The sequence below is a fragment of the Vicia villosa genome, linkage group LG2 (genome assembly GCF_029867415.1).
Source record: "Vicia villosa cultivar HV-30 ecotype Madison, WI linkage group LG2, Vvil1.0, whole genome shotgun sequence".
Taxonomy (NCBI): domain Eukaryota; kingdom Viridiplantae; phylum Streptophyta; class Magnoliopsida; order Fabales; family Fabaceae; genus Vicia; species Vicia villosa.
In genome coordinates this window covers 105,942,177-105,948,176 of record NC_081181.1, presented here as the reverse complement: position 1 = coordinate 105,948,176, position 6,000 = coordinate 105,942,177, and positions in this window count along the sequence as shown.

The window sequence follows — 6,000 nt, the reverse complement described above, 5'->3', positions numbered from 1 at the left end:
TTCGGAGCTTCCCACTAAGATATTGCTTCTATCTTCGTAGGATCAACAGCAATACCATTCTTAGAAATCACGTGCCCAAGGAAACTAACTTCATCCAACCAAAATTCACACTTGGACAATTTGACGAAAAGTTTCTTCTCTTTCAACAGCTCTAACACAATTCAGAGATGTTCCGCATGCTCTTCTTCGTTCTTAGAATATATCAAAGTATCGTCTATAAATACTACTACAAACTTATCAAGATAAGTATGGAAGATCCTATTCATATACTCCATAAAATCACCAGGTGCGTTTGTAACTCCAAACGGCATTACCGAATATTTGTAATAACCATACCTCGTTCTAAATGCAGTCTTCTGAATATCGTCTTCCTTCACTCGAATTTGGTGATACCCAGACCTCAGATCAATCTTACTAAATACACAAGCTCCAATCAGTTGATCCATCAAATCATCAATCCTCGGCAATGGATATCGATTCTTGATAGTAACCTTGTTTAATTATCGGTAATCCACACACAGTCTCATAGAGCCCTCTTTCTTCTTTACCAACAATACTGGCGCACCCCACAGAGAAACACTCGGATGAATGAATTTCTTCTCAAGCAACTCTTCCAATTGTTTCTTCAGTTCAACCAACTCTGATGGCGACATACTATACGGTGCCATCGACACGGGACCAGTTCCCGGAACCAATTCAATAGCAAATTCTACTTCTCTTTCCGGCGGTAACTCGTTCACATCTTCTGGAAAAACTTCCAGAAATTCACATACCACTGGTAATTTAATACGTACTACCTCCTCCTTCAAGTTCATTAACACAAGCAACATAAACACCGTTTCACCATCCTCAATAGCTTCATTCACTTGTCTAGCTGTCATGTTCAGATCATCAGTACTAACAGCTTCAGGAAACAATATTGTCTTTGTAAAACAGTTGATATGAACACAGTTGAATTCCAACCAGTTCATTCCCAGGATTACATTAAGTTGTTTCAATGGAAGACACACTAAGTACATTCCAAATTCTCTACCAAAAATATCGACCGGACAATTCAAACAAGCAGACAAAGTCGTTATTGAACCCGATGCAGGAGTGTCAATAACCATATTTCCATTTATGTTAGATATTTTTAAATTCAATATCTTAGCGCAATCCAAAGAAATAAAAGAGTGAGTTGCTCCAGTATCAATAATCGCAACTAAAGGTGTGCCATGAATGAAACACGTACCTTTAATCAACCTATCCTCTGGAGTAGTCTCTGGCCCAGACAAAGCAAAAACCTTTCCTCCGGATTGGTTCTTCTTCGGTTTAGGACATCGTGGGCTAATGTGACCCTGTTCACCATAATTGTAGCAATTCATAACCTTCTTCTTACATTCAGCGGCAATATGGCCCACTCTGTCACACTTGAAGCATTTCTTCTGTTCAAGCTTGCATTCATTCTTACGATGTCCAATTTCGCCACAGTTGTGGCACCTGACAAAAGCACTGGAGTCTCCCCCACTAGGCTTCTTCCAATCACCAACTTTAGCATTTCCTCTATCATATGGCTTACCTCTGTCCATAGGCTTCTTACCTTTCTTGTCAACCAACTCGCGAGAGTGAGATGACTTTAGCTTAATGTTATCCTCTTCGAAGATCCTGCTACAGTCCACCAAATCGACAAATTGTCAAATCCTCTGATACCTGATACCTTGCTTGATCTCATCACGCAGACCATTCTCAAATTTGATACATTTTGAGAATTCACTAGCTTCATCATTGTTGTAGTGAACGTAGTACTTCGCCAACTCGACAAACTTCGAAGCATACTCTGGTACCATCATATTACCTTGAGTCAGCTCCAAAAATTTGATCTCTTTCCTGCCCCGAACATCTTCAGGAAAGTACCTTCTCAAGAATTCTCTCTTGAACACAGCCCAAGTAATTGCTACACTAGCAGCTTCAAGTTCATCTCTACTGGCCATCCACCAGTCATCAGCTTCTTCAAACAACATGTGGGTACCATACCTCACCTTCAGATTCTCAGCACAATCGATGACTCTGAAAATCCTCTCAATCTCCTTCAGCCACTTCTAAGCACCTTCAGGATCATGTGTACCCTTGAACAACGGAGGGTTATTCCTCTGAAAATTCCCCAATTGACTTTCAGCACCAATCCCAGCTCCATTTGCATTCCCTCCCAGCACACCAACATTCATTCCTAGAACCTCGGCGATACCATCGTCGTTTCTTCCACCTCTTCCAGCCATTGCTCTGCTTAAATCACAAACAGTTTAGTCAGAACAAAAGTATCGACAGTGTTTAACCCGCACTAGTCGCATACACAGGGAAAACTAACACAAGACTCTGGTCACAACGACCGACTATGCTCTGATACCACTATTGTAACACCCTTCTAAACCCCGCAACAATTTAAATAATTATATCAGAGTAACATGAAACAAGGGCGCCACAATTCAAATTTAAAATAAACATAGTGTGTCATTGTCATGCATTCACCGAGGAAAATTCATCATAATTCAAAATATCTCATATTCGCACAGCGGAAATTAAATCATATAGATACACTCAACATCCTTGAAGCTATATCCCACAAATAATTCGAAAACAACAAATAGAATTATAAACTCAAAACTTAAAACTCGCGTTCCCCAGTGTTACAATATCAGGGCATGACACCTGACACTAAACTAACACACTGACTCATGAGCTAATCCTCACCAAGTTGAAAGCCGCTATCCTCAATCTGAAAATGGCAACATGTAAGGGTGAGTTTAATTCACGATTAACAAATATTATAGCATCATAAACAATAACACCTCATAGTTATATCATCCACCCAATTTCATCATATTCAGATTATCAGGCAACACCCATCATTTACACAAACGTCAACAGAATACATCGTTCAAACATACAATCATACTCATCATTCAAGTCACACTAATCATGCATATGTATGAACTGACACTATGCATGTGGTACCAATCCATAATCAATGGGAATAACCCACCGACCGATCTATCATCATCCAGATACGGCCCTACCATCACAAATTCCGCACAATGGGAATTATGCCATTCACTGAATCCACATCTCATTCGAATTCAGCCTGGAAACATATGATTATGAATGAATGCAACATATATGAAACGTACTTATATCATCGTCAAGTATATGAATAATCTCATCCAATATTCAAATCATCATCATCACCATCAAGCATGTTTACATAAGTTAACATCATTCAAATATCATCCAATCATCTTCATACAACGCGCAGATCATCACATGATTATCGCTTCAAACATAGCATATATTAACATATTTCATCACATATATGTACAATACATCCTTCAACAAGCAATTAAATCATAATTTAAAATAATTAAGTTACACCTCATTTCATCATCTAAACAGATAGATTATTTCATAAGGTGCGTCACACTCGAAACAACACTAAAAACGGGTTTACAGTTTGAAAATTATGCATCTTTAAAAATTTTCCAAAACAACTACTTCTACTAGCACGCGGCGCAAACAAGGTTTGTGGCGCAAACAAGGTTCGCGGCGCAAACTGAGCGAATCAAATTTCCTTGAACATTCTGCCAAGTACTTTGCGGCACAAATGAGGTTTCGCACACGAACTGAGTAAATCAAATTTTTCTTGACCTTTCTGGCAAGCAGTTCACGGCACCAACCCTTGGACGCGGCGCGAACTGGCGATTTCACAAAACCCCCAATCGCAGAAAACAGCATACGAGTTTTATCCCAATTCCACCAAACCCTGACCAAAACCGATTCCAATCGACAAGATTTTACATACAGCCACACAACACATATTATAACACACTTTTAGCACACAATTTGCATCTATTATCATCATAACATCATCAAGTCATGCAGAGTTTATCAATCATACAATTTTCATTAAACCATTCCCCAAACCCCAATCTAACCTATGATCCAATTGATCTAAACAATACATCTAATCAGCCCTATTATCTATAACACGATAAGAGATACTAACCAGAAGAATCCCCCCTTACCTTAGCCAAAAGTTATTGATAGGTCTCTTCCTCTTCTATTCCCCTTTCACGTTCCCTGAGTTTCCAACTTCTCATCTCTTCTTTCACGTTCTGAACTTCCTTTTCTAATTCCTTATTATTTTATTGAAAATAACATTATAATTAGTAATGGGCTTACTTACATAACACCCCTTTCTTACTAACACCACATTTGGCCCAATGCCATAATCCATCATTTTCCAATTATTTTCATAAAACCAGAATAATTCTAATTATTAATTCAATTTCCAATTAAATTAAAAATTAAAATATACGGGTGTTACACAAGGAATCCATGTGTCGGATCATGTAGGAAAAACACTCAGTATCAGTCGACCATAGGGTCGCCCTGAGTGAACCCAAGGGGGACATAATTATCTATGCGTCGACCGAAGGAGCTTATGCATCGGCTCACAACATCGAACTTTTTACAGATTTTCTGAAGGCCATAACTTGAGTTCCCAGACTCTGATTGATGCGTCGTTCAAAGCATTGGAAAGATAGCGCAATAAACTATACCATGGTGGAATAAAATTATTCATAGGATGTATTCTCATAGTACTTATATTAAGATTGAGTGATGAGACGATGTAGTGATAACGTAGTAAGTATGCTTTTCGCTACGAATTAACATAACCATATCATGTTGCAACTTGAATTGTGTTTTCCTTATGACGATATGATGTTATTGATATGATGATGTATATTTTACTTATTATGAGATAATGATTCCTTATGATGAATTAACAATAAATATGCTTTCATTAAGAAGTTGAATTAATCGTGTCATGTCATTACTTGACTTGTGTAGTATGATGTTTGTTGTTATTATGATGATATATGTATGTATGAAGTATGTGATGAAGTATGATTAATATGATGAATTAATGATGTTATGATGATGTGTGTAATATGAAGCTTGTGATGAGGTATGAATAACCTGATGAATTGATGTTGTTATGATGATGAAGTGTGGCCTATATTGGCGTTTGTTGAAGGTTTATGCCTTGTGGTTGCATAATTGTGGTCGTATTGTTGCATTTTATGATGTCACATTTGTTGAGTCACATACATTGCATTAGAGATGGCCTGGATTGGCAAACTACGATGGTCTGGATTGCCAAACTACGATGGGCTAGATTTGGGAAACTAAGATGGCCTTAATCCCATTGCGTGGATTGAGTGCAAATTGTGATGAAGGTGTATACCTTGTTGATGCCTCTATTTATTGGTATTTTTGAAATGAGGGTGTATGCTCTATTGGTACCACATGCATTTGCATAGTTGTTCGTCTCATAGACTTTTGCATGATGATGAATGATGATGAGCTGTTTGGTGATGAATCTTTGTATAACTAATGATGTGATGATGAGCTGCTTGTTTTTGAATACTTGTATACTAATTGATGATAAACGATATTGATGTGTTATGAAGTGGTGAATTGTGTATGACCTTATTCTCATATACTTGTTATCATATGCTTCTTTATATTGTTATGATATCTCACCTCTTCTGTTTGAATGTTGCCTCCACGTGGGTAACATGCAGGTAAAGAGGATTAGTGCGCTTTTGGAGTAGCTTGGAAGATGTTGATCTTCTTGTTGCTTATATTGAGTCGGTCGTGCTCTTATACGTAACACCCGGCAGTGGCGAAGCCAGAAAAGTTATAAAGCCTGGGTAAATATTTAAATACCAAAAATTTATTGTATATAATATATAAAAATAGTCATCAAACAAAATAAAAGAGATGAAAGATAACCTTACAATTAAATGTTAAATAAAATCACGAGGAAAATGTCCTTTCTGAGACTTCTTTGTGGTGAATGTTTGAATAATATCAATATCATCAAATGACTTGAATATCTTCCGCTCGGTGTAACATATCATCAAGTCATTGAACCACACGTCGTTGACCTTATTGTTCAAT